Genomic DNA, 14720 nt, shown 5'->3' on the forward strand with positions numbered 1-14720 from the left:
TCTCTCTCTCTCTCTCTCTCTCTCTCTCTCTCTCTCTCTCTCTCTCTGTCTGTCTCTCTCTCTCTTGTCAGCTACACCAGCATAGCTGACTGAGTTCCTTGGATCGGTGGAGGGCTGAGGGCGAGAGAAAGAAAGACAAAGAATCATCTGGTAAAGAACCAAATGCTATATTTTCAACTGCATAGCTCCCTTTTATACTCCCCACAAAACAGGAACACAAACAGGAACAGGAATAAAAACAGGAACAAGGATCAAAACAGGAACAAGGAGACACACTTGGCAGCCTACCACCTAAGTTTGGATTTCTCCTTGAGCAGTCTTCTCAGAGAAATGCAGAGACAGAGAAGGGGGATTAGGCACAACAGCACAGGTGCAGAGGATGGTGACTCACAATTCACCCTTTTTCTTTTAATTAGAGGCCAAGCGGAGACAGAGACCAGACCCTCAGTGAATATTGGGGATATTGTAATGACCTCCAGCCCCCTGCCATTGTACAGTGAAGTGGTATGGTCATACCCATCCCGGTGTCTTTTTCCTGAGGAGGGGAACTGTATCGACACCAACCCCTATGCAGCCAGGCATGTCTCTCAGGGGAACTCCCTTGCAGTCCTGGCTGCAGCTCGGGCCTAGGTTGTAACATGGTCAACCACACTTGGGCAGAGGGATTCCCCTGGACCATGTAAAAGCACCAATCCTCGCACAACAGCTTGAGATTGTACCTGTTGTGCCCAAAGGCGGCACAGACACCCAAAAACAAGCATTAGCAAAATTAGGCTAAAACTGCCAAGGAAGTAACTCCAGTCCACTCTTTCACCAGCTTTCCCACTTGAAGAAACATGCTCAAGATAGATGACCCATCAATAGGATCAACTCTGGTATTATTAACTAATACAATCTTATTAAAGAGCTGCCGAGTAAGATAATAATAAGTAGCATTCCAAGAGCCAGAAATCAACTGATTCAAATACTTAACAGAAAAGGAAGCATTAATTACATGCACAGGTGTAACACAAATGGCATGAAAGAAGGGATCATAGCTAACAACATGTCTGGTGAATAACATAAAATCTACTTGTTCTTGAACCAAAGCAATTTGTTGATTTGAATCTAAAACAGCAATATGAAAATGAGACTGAATATCACTCTGAGAAACCAATGTATCTGTACCCTCCCGGAAAGTTCATTCAATGTCTGGGCAGTTTGTATGTTTCTGGATAAGGCAATGCCTGTCAGGTGTATGGCAGCTACGCAGGCACTCCGGGTGGCAGCACACGCTGTTCTCGGTGCAGGCTCACCTCCTGCACACACCTGGGCACATTCTCTGGCAGCGATCTGCAGTCCAGCGGTGGCAGCTGCGCTCATCGTTAACAGTGGTCTTCTCACACATGGGCCTCCCCTACAATGTCCCTGGAGCATCCAAGATGAGAGACTAGTCCATGGTGGAGAGGCAACAGAGGTCAGCGTTTCTCTAAATCCTGATGGCCCCCGAGTATTGTTCCTCAAGGCTACAAAGCTCAATATGTCTGAGATTGGTCATCTCAAAGATGACCAGTGTGCAGCTGCAGAAGAGTTTCCAGCCACGGACGACCATGAGGTTCGGGAAGAGGTCCCCCAGGCTCTCGAAGCCGGCCACTCGAAACAGCAGCAAGCACTAGGTGATGACTGTGAGCCTGGGGAAGCGGCAGCCTTGGCAGTCCCTGGCCTTGGAGATGAGCAGGACGGGAGGAATCCCCCGATCACCGCGCAGTTCTCCAGGCGCCCCAGCTACCAACAGTCGTCGTGGATGTCAATGCTGGGCCCACAGACCTCTCCACTCGTCAGCCAGAGCGAGAGCACAGTGGAGAGAAACATGAGCCCCCACAGCGAGGTTGGGGACCCTCCTCTGGAGCCAGACCCCACCCCTCTATCTGTGATGAAATTCTCCCCTCTCAAAAAAATAACAAAAAAAAAGAAAAAAGTGGAAAAAAGTCTCCAACTCAGTCCTCACTCTCGTCTAAAAACAAGAGCGCAGGCAAAGATCCTTGAAAGCGATCCCTGAAAGCGATCCTCGAAAGCAGCATGGACAGGGAGGATGGCATTTGCAACCCAGAGATGCAGAAGAGGGAGAAAACTGTACAGAAAGAAATCGCCACAGGCAAAGACAAACGCCCCAAACTGATTTTTTAAGGAATAAAGGGCCATGGCGATCGGCAGCAGCACAAAATCACCTATTACCTTTTCCCAGTCTTCCAGCTTAAAAGTGCCGCTCACCACAAACCATGGAGAGATTTTTGTAAATTCTTCAATAACCCTAGCTTCAACAGCGGTTCCCCGCTGAGTCAGAAGAGTAGATAGATGCTTAGCCAGCAACTCCTTACTATGCGCCAAATCCATGGCGTTTACTTACCCCAAAAACTTACCTTCGGTTCATATCCAATATGTCTCCTGTCCTTATGCGTGCCCCGGAGACGGCCCGTCAGCAATCTTCCTCATCTTTGCGATCTCGGTGGATAACCTCCACTTGTCAGCTACGCCAGCATAGCTGACTGAGTTCCTTGGATCGGTGGAGGGCTGAGGGCGAGAGAAAGAAAGACAAAGAATCATCTGGTAAAGAACCAAATGCTATATTTTCAACTGCATAGCTCCCTTTTATACTCCCCACAAAACAGGAACACAAACAGGAACAGGAATAAAAACAGGAACAAGGATCAAAACAGGAACAAGGAGACACACTTGGCAGCCTACCACCTAAGTTTGGATTTCTCCTTGAGCAGTCTTCTCAGGGAAATGCATAGAGACGGGGGATTGGGCACAACAGCACAGGTGCAGAGGATGGTGACTCTCTCTCTTCTCTCTCTCTCTCTCTCTCTCTCTCTCTCTCTCTCTCTCTCACACACACACACACACACACACACACACACACAATCTTCTGAGCACTGGTAAGAATGAAGGAGTGAACACTCTCACACATGGCCTGTGTTTAGATGTAAATGTCCTTTAACCCAGTTATCATCTACTTATGCAAATGCCATAAGGAAATAACCTCAAATGCAGGCACTGACAGGAATGAGGACAGTCTCTGCATTTGTATTACATATGACTAGCAACAATGTAAGGTCCAGGAGTCATGGAGAAGAGCAGGAGGTAAGGGCAGCACACGGCAGGGCAGGGACCAGGCAGGAATCCAGGGCCTGATGGGACAAGGATATCACAGAAGCAAGGAGAGTGTGGTCCCTGGGAAGCCACAGATAGCCCAGTGAATGTGCTAAACTGAGGACCTGGTACTTGGCATGAGGCAGTGCTGTGAATACAGAAGACCCATTTATAACATGCTACATGTATTACATATAACATGTACTACAATGCACACATGTAATGTGACAGGAGGGAATGCGGTGTGTTTTTAGATACTAGAGCTTGCTCATCTGGAAGCGGGATATGGATTAGAATGTCCCAGGTTCAAGGACATTCCACTCTATCCACACTGAAAAGTCACACAGTAGCTAAATGTAAGGATTTCATTACATATGAGTAATGAGCCCAGAGCATCACGGAGAGTAAGGGATGATGCTTGACCAGGAAAGGCCGCCATAGGCTAATATATCTGATGCTTGGGCATTAGTTGGGAGGAATTAGAAAGTGTGTCTTGTTGGAGTATGTCACTAAAGGTGGGCTTTTGAGCTTTCAAAAGCCCAGGCCAGGCCAGTGTCTCTCTTCCTGCTGCCTGGGGATCTGGATGTACAACTCTCAACTTCCCTAGCACCCTGTCTGCCTCCATGCTGCCATGCTCCCCACCATGATGATAAATGGATGAACCCTCTGAAGCTGTAAGCAAGCCTCAGTTAAATGCTTTCTTTATAAGCCTTGCCTTGGTCATGGTGTCTCTTCCCAACAATGAAACAGTGACTGAGACAGTAAGTATACCAAGTAACCATTAATAAATACACAGTTTCCACCTGCAGATGGCTACCAGAACATTCCTCTCCTTCTCTCTTTCTGTGTGCAGACTCAGTCCTTTCTCCACAACGGTGTCCTCAGCTAATGCCTTCTCCAGTGTCCCCACAGGACAGCAGTCCTCCATCTTGCTAGGGAAAGAGCAGCATGGCTGGGGTCACAAGACCGACTTCATTAAATAGCAGTGATAGAGCCCAGGGGAACAGAAGAACTGAGGGCCAAGTTCTTTTGGTCCTTGGCAGCCACTGTTGAAAGGACTGTATGTCCCAGATCCCTGATCACTAAGCTGTCCCCATTCTATCTCACAGGGTGCCTTTTCCTTCTGTAGCCTGGACACCTGGTGAGCTGTAACAACACCTGTCAAGTCCACTGCCTGACACCTAGACCTAGCAGCTGTCATGAGCACCCCAGGTAAGCAGTCTTGGTCCCCACTCCTGCACATGGCCTAAGACTGCTAGAGCCTCTGTGCTGAGTGCCTGCTGGGGAGTCAAAGATACAGATGAGAGCTCTGTCTTAGAGTTTTACTGCTGTGAACAGATACCCTGACCAAGGCAACTCTTATAAGGACAACATTTGATTGGGGCTGGCTTGCAGGTTCAGAGGTTCAGTCCATTATCATCAAGGCATGGCAGTGTCCAGGCAGGCATGGTGCAGGAGGAGCTGAGAGTTCTAAACCTTAATCTGAAGACCACTAAGAGGAGACTGGCTTCCAAGTCAGTAGGAAGAGTGTCCAGGCCAGCTGGACAATCAAGTGGGACCCTTAGACCCTGTGGAGAGGATTGAGATGCGTGAGAAAATAAGGAGGCACAGCAAGTCAAGAACTCTGATCAAGCTGGCAAAATTTTTATTGTTCACACAGGTTATATACTCTGAAAACAGGATATGGGGAGGGGTAGGAAAGGAAAGAGGGCTTTGCAGGTGGAGGAAGCTAGCTGCAGCTGTGGAGGTCTAACTAGGTTGTTCTCACAAAGCCTTACCATTACCAGGGGTTCTAAAAACATCTATCTAGCAGGATGTTGGCTAAATCTAAAGATCTGGAGAAAGGGTTACTAAGGTCGGTTGCTATGAGGCCTTGTTTGAAGTTCTGAGAACTGACAAGTGAATCATGGCAGGTAAGCAGAAAGAATAGTAGATAGGAGACCGAATGATGAGTGTTAGCCAAGAGTAAGGCCTTGCCATGGCTTCCCACAGAAAAGGGTCGTAAAACCCATGGCCACATTGAGACACATTGTCCAACAAGGACACACCTCCTAATGGTGTCACTCCCTGGGCCAAGAATATTCAAACCACCACATACCTCGAAGAGAACGTGGAGACTTTCTCAGTCCTGGGTGAGAGCAGCTCCTTTTCCTCACTTTGTCTTGGGTAAAGTCCCAGGAGTCAACACCTCAATACCCAGCCTGAAAAATGGAAGCCAGGAAAGGAGGGAGGACAGGAGGAAGGGAGGGAGGGAAGAAGGGAGGGAGGGGATAAGGGAGGGAAGGATGGAAGAAAGGAAGAATAGAAGGAGGGAGAGAAGGAAATTCCAGTCAGCTCTATCTTATTCCTCTCCTGGTGGCTTCCTCTCAGTTGAGCCTGAGACACACAGTCTTTGAGGAGGCAATTCACCCTGCCCCAGCCCAAGTCATCCTGGAACTCACTCTGATGAGCAGTCTGACCTCAAACTCACAGAGATCCCCCTGCCTTAGTCTCCTAAGTGCTGGATTAAAAGCATGTACCAAAATGCCAGGCTTTATTGCATTTTTAAAATTCTTCTGTTAGCTCTATAGATCATTCATTCATTCAGCTGCACATTCATAGCTTTTCAATTCATTCAACTACATTTATAGTTTTTCAATTCATTCATTCATACATTTGGAGTTTTTCAATTCATTCATTCATTCATTCAACTTTACATTCAGAGGATTTTTTTGTTTTTTTTTCCCATTTTTTATTGAATATTTTATTTACATTTCAAATTTTATCCCCTTTCTGGGTTTCCCCTCAAGAAACCCCCTATCCCATCCACCTGCCCACCCACTTCTGCCTCCTGGCCCTGGCATTCCTCTACACGCAGCATGGAGCCTTCCCGGGATCAAGGGCCTCTCCTCCTATTGATGTCCCACAAGGCCTCCTCTGCTACATTTGTGGCTGGAGCCATGGTACCCTCCATTTGTACTCTTTGGTTGGTAGTTTAGTCCCTGAGAGTTCTGGGGGTTTTTGGTTGGTTGATATTGTTGTTCTTCCTGTGGGTTCCAAACCCCTTCAGCTCCTTTAGTCCTTTCTCTAACTCCTCCATTAGAGACGCCATGCTCAGTCCAATGGTTGGCTTTGAACATCTGCCTTTGTATTTTCCAGGCTCTGAAAGAGTCTCTCAGGAGACAGCTATATCAGTCTCCTGTCAGCAAGCACTGCTTGGCATCCAAAATAGTGTCTGGGTTTGGTGTCTGTATATGAGATGGAGCCCCAGGTAGGGCAGTCTCTAGATGGGCTTTCCTTCAGCCTCTGCTCCACACTTTGTCTCCATATTTCCTCCCATGAGTATTTTGTTCTCCCTTCTGAGAAGGACTGAAGCACCCATACTTTGGTCTTCCTTATTCTTGAGCTTCACATGGTTTGTGAATTGTATCTTGGGTATAAAAAACTTTTAGACTAATATCCACTTATCAATAAGTGCATACCATTGGTGTTCTTTTGTGACTGAGTTATCTCACTCAGGATGATATTTTCTAATTCCATCAATTTTCCTAGGAGTTTCATGAATTCAATAGCTGAGTAGTACTTTCTTGTGTAAATAAATGTACCACATTTTCTGTATCTGTTTCTCTAGTGAACATTCAGGTTTTTAAACCTGCTGTTACCTGCATTTATCATTGTTGTGACTAATGAGAACAGGTTTATTTTGCTTACACTGTTGTATGATTTGGTAATTCCAGAGATGTAAAAAGGCAGGAGGAAGAGTTAAGAGTTCACAACATGGCAGATATAAAACAGTAACAGACAAAGCAGTAACAAAAATGGCCAAAACAAGAAATTGTCCATCAACTCAAGAGACACACCCCCATTGCCCTCCAGACTCCAGCATGGCCCTTTTCCCATGGCGCCTCCACTCACTCTATGAACCTCTCATTACACTTAATGCATTTCTTCATAGTGATGAGTAACTGCCATTGTGAATAGTTGAGCTTACTGAAAGCGATTTTGTATGAAGGCAACCAATCTGTTTAAAATACAAAGTCCAAAAGTCAGAAGCAACAAAATTATAATTATTAATGGTCCAAGCAATGTAGAAATTAAAGTGGTAAGCCATGGAGAAGTAGAAAACCAGGATTCAAACCATCCCTGATTCTGTTCTCTTTCTCTTTTCCTTTTGGCCAGTCCTTCTAGAACTTTAGCCATAGAATCCTTTACTACTTCTGAATAATCAATGTAAAAACAACACTATTCATGGAGGGCTGCACATAATCCTTCTGAGTATACAAAGCCATGGAAACGTTTCTGAAAAAGTCATATACAAAATGAGATGTTTGAGCACGTTGGGATAGAGCAATAGCAACTGTAGTAGCAGTGGCCATTAAAGTAATCAAAGCTACAGCACCTGTTCTAATAAAAACAATCATGTGTGTAGGCCTGGCCAATGCATATGTTAACCCTTCAATTACCTATTAAACTCTTGTCATCAAACCGATCTTTAGAAATATTTACAGGAACCATCACAAAAGCAGGTTGTTGTAAAATCATTACAGAATGTTTAGAATAGGCTTTTAGAACACAATTTGTCACTTTACAGCCAACACAAGACATAGTAAAAGTATTATTTTCAGAACGTAGAATATTGCTATTATTTCCTACTAATAGGACATAAGAGTGTGAACACATGTTACAATAAGCCCTTTTCTTTTTTTTTCTTTTTTTTTTAAATTTTTCTCAAATCATAATTAATTCACACAGGGGTATAAACACAGAAAGGCAGGACGTGGGGAAGGGAATGACACTGGAGTGTGGGTGCTCAGGGGGAATACAGGTATCTTCAGAACCAGGTATCGGCTGGGTGAAGGTTCAGGGGACAAGTCAACATGACTCTGCCTATGACTTGCTTGTCCCCATCTAAGTTGGTATTATCTGCCAGGGCTACCTATTTACAAGGTCCACGACCACTCAGGTTTATAAATTTCCACAAAAGCTGCCTGTTTACATTAGCTTATAACCATCTGTTTCAATGTTCTTCCACTGAGACCCAAGACTTGGTGTTAGTATACATGTATGACAGGCCCACTGCTGAATTTAGGCCTATGGCTGATTTTAGGCCTACAGTGTGTAAGCAGGGATGTCCCTGACATCTCCTCCCTTCTCTAAGTATAGAAGGGCTGTGGCAATTCTAATCTTGCGAAGGCAGGGATAGAGGTCTGACCTCCAGTATTTGAAGGGGACCTTGTAATGGCTCCAGTCCCCCTGTTGTTGTCCAGTGAGGCATGAGGGCCATACCCATCCCGATGTCTTTTTCTGGAGAGGGGATCCTTTTGACATCAACCCCTATGCAGTCAGGCTTGTCCCTCAGGGAACCCAAATAGATATTTTTATCTTTTATTGATATTCCCTTGCAGTGCTTAGCCTCGCAGCCTAAGCAAGAATTCAGATCGCCTGTCAGAGGGGGTTCTGGGTGGCCCCTCTCTGCTTGGTCTAGGGGCAGAAGTCCCCCCTTTTTAGGTTGGGTGGAGATGGATTTTGGAAACACCCTGTATAAAGTAACAACCTCATCTTGAGTCTCGTGGTCCTCCACAGCTAACTTATGATAATGTATCTGAGTAGGTTTTGCTACCAAATTATTTATCTGTTGTATCACAGAGTTAGTCTGCCTATTTGAGAACCAGGGACCAGCAGAAAAAAGCAAAAAGAACCCAAATAATGGTCCCAAGATGGAAGGAAATAGGGTTGACAACCTTGGAGAGGCTGCAAATCAATTCTTGTACCAGCATTCATCTGTCTCTTTCTCTCTCTGATTTTTCTTAGGCTTCACTACCTATTTCATGCTCTCTTTAACCATCCTTGTCTTGTCTATGTAAAGGCAACCTTCTTCTTTGAGGGTTGTACACAGTCAAGAGCTGTACACAGTCTTTTCTATTGTACTAGAGTAAATCAAGTCCAATAAGGATCTTTGTGATTTTACGAGGTCTCTTCTGATGGTGAAATGAGGGATTTCTTCAGATTAGTGATGTCAATCTCTAGCTGTTTGGTGTTCTTGTCAGTGGCCCTTCAAAGGTCTGAGTAGTATAAGTTCGGAGGCCAGTATCTGGATTAGAACTTCTAACCGCAGACATCACGGGTGATTCATTTTTACCTGGGATGCTGCCTGAGTGAAAGCTTCTGGGAGTCCCTCTTTCTCTCGGTTTTCTGGTGTTGGGTACGGAGCTGCCGCCTGTGACCTGCTCTATCCAATAAGCCCTTTTCATCCAAACTGAACTTGATCTTTCAGGCTAAGCACTCACATCATCCAAGGCAGCATCGAACTTCTATACGTATCTTTGTTGATGACCTGAGTGAGTCCAGCAGAGTCCAGCAGAGAAAGCTGGTGAGGAGAGGATAGGTGGAGACAGAGAGCCAGTAGCATAATTAGTCATACTAGCCACTCCCCTATATTCTGACCAGTCCAAAATCTTGAAGTCAGTCCCATGAGGCTGATAAAGCACAGACTTATTCCCCACACATCTTTTCCAAGGAATTGTGACATTCCTGCATTCCCTCATCCCACAATGTGAAAAATCCTGCAGTGCCCGGTATCCCTCAGTCTCTAGGCCAGTGAGTAAAGTTACTCGAATGCCATTTAAACCATCTTTGCATGTGTCACGATCTTTTCTCTGCAGTGTAGTAAGAGATACTCTCCGACATTCAGCATCATCCCACCTTGAAAAGCATAGGGAAACACCAGTTCCCAATCCTTGGTAATTAATTTCTCTACTGACAGTGACATTTCCTCCAGCAGGCATATCCATTAACTTAGTGTTGTTTACCGTTACCACAAGTTCTGAGCTTTCCAACACTGTTGGATGTAAAGGGGGTGGATCAGGGACATAGGCCCAATACAGCTTCCCTATCATCGTTGTCAGTCTGAAAACTCAGGATCAGCATCATTCTTTTCCCACTCTGGCAGCAGCTAGCACTCTGTAGAAAAAACACAAACATGCCCTCCTCCCCACACTCAGGCAGTTCCTTGGAATCATGTTTTAAATAATTTTGTAGTGTTCAGGAATATGAATACCTTCTTTAGTTTTTAAAGATGTTGTTTTAAAGTTCCATGGGCCTGTTCCACAATACCTTGTCCTTGAGGATAATAAGGAATCCCAGTAATGTGACTAATATTAAATTGTTACCAAAATATCTCAAATGCCTGACTGTAATAGCCAGTTCTATTATCTCTCTTAATCTGATTTGGAACACCCAGTATAGAAAAATGATGTAGGGAATGACTAATTTCATTTTTAGTTGCTTCTCCTCTTAAAGCAGTTGCAACTAGAAAGCCTGAGAAGGTATCAATAGTCATATGTACATTTTTTAATTTTTCAGAATCAGAGTAACATCCATTTGCCATAATTGGTTAGGTACAAGTCCTCAAGGATAAACACCATTATGTGATACATGAAGAAATTGAGGACACTGAGGACAAATCTTTACAATTTGATGGGCATATTTTTTAGAAATACTAAATTATTGTCTCAAACTATTACTCTTTTGATGATGTAAAGAATGAGATTGTTTGGCTAACTGTTCTTGTGTAAAGCCCATAGTTTGCCTGGTATGAAACCTGCTGTGGCATTGGCATCATTAAGGGGTCTGGACAATCTAGTATGACCTCTTAAATGTCTCATATAAGGAACAGTACATGCTTTTAAATTAAGCTGTATTTGTATAAATAACTTTAAATTTGAGAATTATGAATATCTTTAAAAGGTATAATTTTAAGCATTTGTAAGCCATGAGCTACATATTTTGGTTATCAGTCAACAAATTAAAACCTTGATTTTTTTCAACATTATAAAAACAGTGGCTATAGTACATAATTCAATTATTTGTGAAGCAGGGGGGAAACTCAAGAGAATAAATATGTGATCCAATTACATATGTTTCTTTCCCATTAGATGAGCTGTCACTAAATACAGTAAATGCATTCTCTACCAGCTGCATGTATAAATTTATGGGATATACAAAAGTATGTATAGATGCAAACTCTAACAACTTGTCTTTTGGATAATTATTATCAAATTTGTCTAAAAATTTTGCACATGTAATAGGCCAAATGTCAGTATTCTGCAATAACCAATTTACTTACTGTTTGAAATAAGGAATAAATATTTCATCAGGTTCTTTCCCAAAATATTTTTGTGATTTTATCCTACAATTCTGTATTAACATAGCAACCAATTCATAAAAGGGTGTTCAAACTTTATTTGGAGATGAAGAAAGATGAATCCACATTAATGGTCCCTCTTGACTGTTGTGAAAAAGCCAACAGTTGATCATAGTCTATATAATGTATCTGTTATTGGCTAATAGCTTCTTCTACTTTCTGCAAAGCTATTCATTCCTCATCAGGTAACTGTCTAGGGGAAATAGGATTTGCATTCCTCATGAGAAATAACAAACAGAGTTTTAAGTTCTCCTGTGGCAAGCTTAAGGTGAGATCTTAGCCAATCAACATTTCCTAAAAGCTTTTGAAAATCATTTAAACTAAGTAAACTATCTTTTCTTATTTGAATTTTTGTGCCACAACTTGTTTAGGATACAACTAATGTCCCAAGTATTGAAAAGGTTATTGTCTTTGAATCTTTTCTTCCCCAAAATGTTAAAGCTCATTATATCAGAGCAAAAGCTTGTAGTAAAACTTCAGAGCAATCAGCTAATAAAATATCTATCTAATGAATAATATACACTGAAGGATTCAAAGTCCTAACCTCTTTTATTGAAACAGAAACAATTTTTTTGACATAATGTAGGGCTATTGGCCATTCCTTGAGGCAAAACTTTCCAATGATATTGCTTCGTGGGTTATTTAAAATTACAATTAAATACATTAAATGTAAACCTTTTACAACCATCAAGATGCAAAGGAAATCTATAATAATTTCATTCCTATTTTTGGAACAGCATCTGGAGTAGGTAAGGCAGGTTGCAATGCCCCCATAAGTTTTCAGTTTCACCAACCTTTCATAAATCTTAAGTTTGAACTTTGTTTTGGATTAATGAAATAACCAATCTCTTGGAGGTGAGTGATTATCAAATGGTTATGCTCTAATATTACAAAAGAAACTTTAAAAATACAGTTACATTGCCAATGTTCCATTAGCTACAGTTTGAGTATATCAGCCCCAGTGTCTATTAACCTTTTAAAACTTTTTCCTACAATTAGTAATTTAAGGTTAGCTTTCTTATTAGTGATAGATTAGACACAGTACACATCAGAGGAACCAAAGCAACCTTGTCCTCTCTCACTCTTAACAAATTTGGAGGATAGCAGATTCAAGAAAACTAAAATAAGTTGAACAGTTCTTTTGCTTGCAAGTACAGTTTATAATGCCATGGGAAGAGGCAGCCATAATTTTTATTTCACCTGTATAATCGTTATCTAAAACTCCTGGATAGATTTGAAGTCTTTTTTATAATAGTGCTGTTTCAGCCTAAAAGTAACCCCAGGTCTCTGGAGGCAAGTGCCCAAAAACTCTTGTAGGAAGTGTTTGAACTCCCATTTCTGGGGGTAGCACTATGTAGGTGGTAGAACTGAGGTCCAGTTCTTCACTTTTTGTGGTAGCTCTGATAAGTTCAGAAATGGATTTCCCTGGCTAAAAAGCAGCTTCATGGCCCCATAAGCTGCTTGCCACAGATGTGAGGCTGACCCCTTTGCCCATTTCCTGACAAGGGATGGCTCTGATTATCTGTTTTAAATCTACATTTCCTGACCAATGCAATCATTTCTGCCCTTTCTGCACCGAGGACAAATTCCAGGAGAGTGTGCCCTATAGTTTTTGGGCAGTCTTTCCTAAAATGACCTAGGCTCCTATATTTAGAATTCTTTGTCATCTTGGCACTGTGAAAATGTAGCTTGTACTGTAGTCCCCTGTAAGGCAGCAGCCACAGCCAGATCCTGTTTGATGTTAGATAAACTCTCACTCAGATCTCCTTTCCAATCTTGGGGGATTAAATTTCCTTTTACCCCTGTATCCAATAAAGCGTGTGTAAAAGAGACAGTAGGCCAGCACTGCGCTACAGCTGTTTTTAACCCTTTTATCATTGAAATGAACTCCACTTGCTTCATTTTTTTCTTAATACGGGTGAGTTAAAAATCTTGAGCTTATGATCAAATTGTAAACTGTTGCTAATGGAACATTGGCAATGTAACTATATTTTTAAAGTTTCTTTTGTAATATTAGAGCATAACCATGATTTTGGAAAGCAAAACCCAGTTTTAAACAATCCATTCTCTTCAAAATCAACACCAAGAGCATTACTTTCATGTTACAAAGTTTGGCTGCCAGTTCTTATATATGAATGCATGACAGTACAGCTTTAATGCCTCATTAAAGAGACATTGTTTTTAAACCCTATCTTTTATAAGTCTAGTTGCTAAAACAAAAATTACAGAAAATATTATCACAATATAGAAATATCTTTAGAGATCTGTTTTTGTAGGTTGGCTCATGCCATGTTTGTTATTTAGAAAGATTCCAAACCTGAGTTACCAGTTTTAAGCTAACTTTCTGTTACCAATGTTAGAAATTTTTAATCAGACACAATAACTATAAGCCAATAATCTATAACCAAGATATGCAGAACATATTTATACTTTTAAAACCAGTCAGAAACAAAAATGAAGTGACTACACACATCTTATATATTTAGACCAGACAAAATTCTCTTACTTTTTCTAGCTGTAATTTCAAGAGATAAGCACCTTGTCACTTGCTGAACCCTATAAACACAATTACAGAGATTTTTTTAAGGAAAAAACAGCCATCGGCTTCCTTACCATAGAAGCCAAAAAGCTGCTGGCCCCTTTAAGAGCAGCTTGTATAGATAATCAGCCCCTAGCAGGGCTTCTCCAGCTGTGCTTGATGCCCAGCCAGTTACCCAGTCCAGGGTAACTTATCAGTTTCTGCTGTACAAATTGAGACTGCTTTATAAACAAGTTAAACTAAATCAAAGGGTGGATAGACGGCAGATAAAATTTTTACCATTTTTCTTATTTCAACATGGAACACAGGACAACAGTCATTCAAACAATGAAACAAAAACACAGACTTATAAAACAGTCAGTTTTGACAAACATGGACAGATTGGCATGCCAAAGACAGACAATAGACAGAAAGGGAAGAGAACTAAATATCCCAAAAGGGACCCAGATATCCTATCTAAGAGACCCAGAACCAGAACTAAGGATATCTCCAGTAGGAGCCAGAGAGAAAGTAGGACATCTCCCAATTTCCTCCTGTCTCTAGGAGAACTCTGATATACAGCTTATATCCATTTTCTTTCTCTTTTGCTAAAGTGTCCCAGACAGGGGACAACTACTTTTCTGAAACCCTTTCTCTCTCTCATATTCAAGGTTTAACTCTTCATCTCCTCCTTCTTCTTCTGGGAATTCTGCCATAGAAGGAAGAGGAGGTACAGTGGCAGCTACCAATAATTGCTCCCTAGTGCCCTGCTTTATTAACTTCCCCAATTCCTCCTCAACTTGTTTAATTAATTCTTTCATTTGTATATTTGCCATTCCTACTTCTGGGAACCAAGAACAACATAAATCTACTTAAGCTAAGAATTTT

The 14720-nt window shown here is 42.1% G+C and overlaps 1 protein-coding gene across 3 annotated transcripts in view; it reads left to right on the forward strand.

Moving 5' to 3' along the window:
* LOC114630641 (apolipoprotein L3-like) overlaps nt 1–14720 on the forward strand; it is a 38488-nt gene that overhangs the window by 8474 nt on the left and 15294 nt on the right. For 2 of the 3 annotated variants that reach the window (XM_028778908.1, XM_028778909.1), the window contains exon 2: nt 4242–4344. The gene's annotated coding sequence lies outside the window, so the exon portion shown is untranslated. The remainder of the gene's footprint in view (nt 1–4241; nt 4345–14720) is intronic. The other variant, XM_028778910.1, reaches the window with a different exon arrangement.

Source organism: Grammomys surdaster, unplaced genomic scaffold, assembly GCF_004785775.1.
Source record: "Grammomys surdaster isolate TR1022 unplaced genomic scaffold, NIH_TR_1.0 342, whole genome shotgun sequence".
NCBI lineage: Eukaryota > Metazoa > Chordata > Mammalia > Rodentia > Muridae > Grammomys > Grammomys surdaster.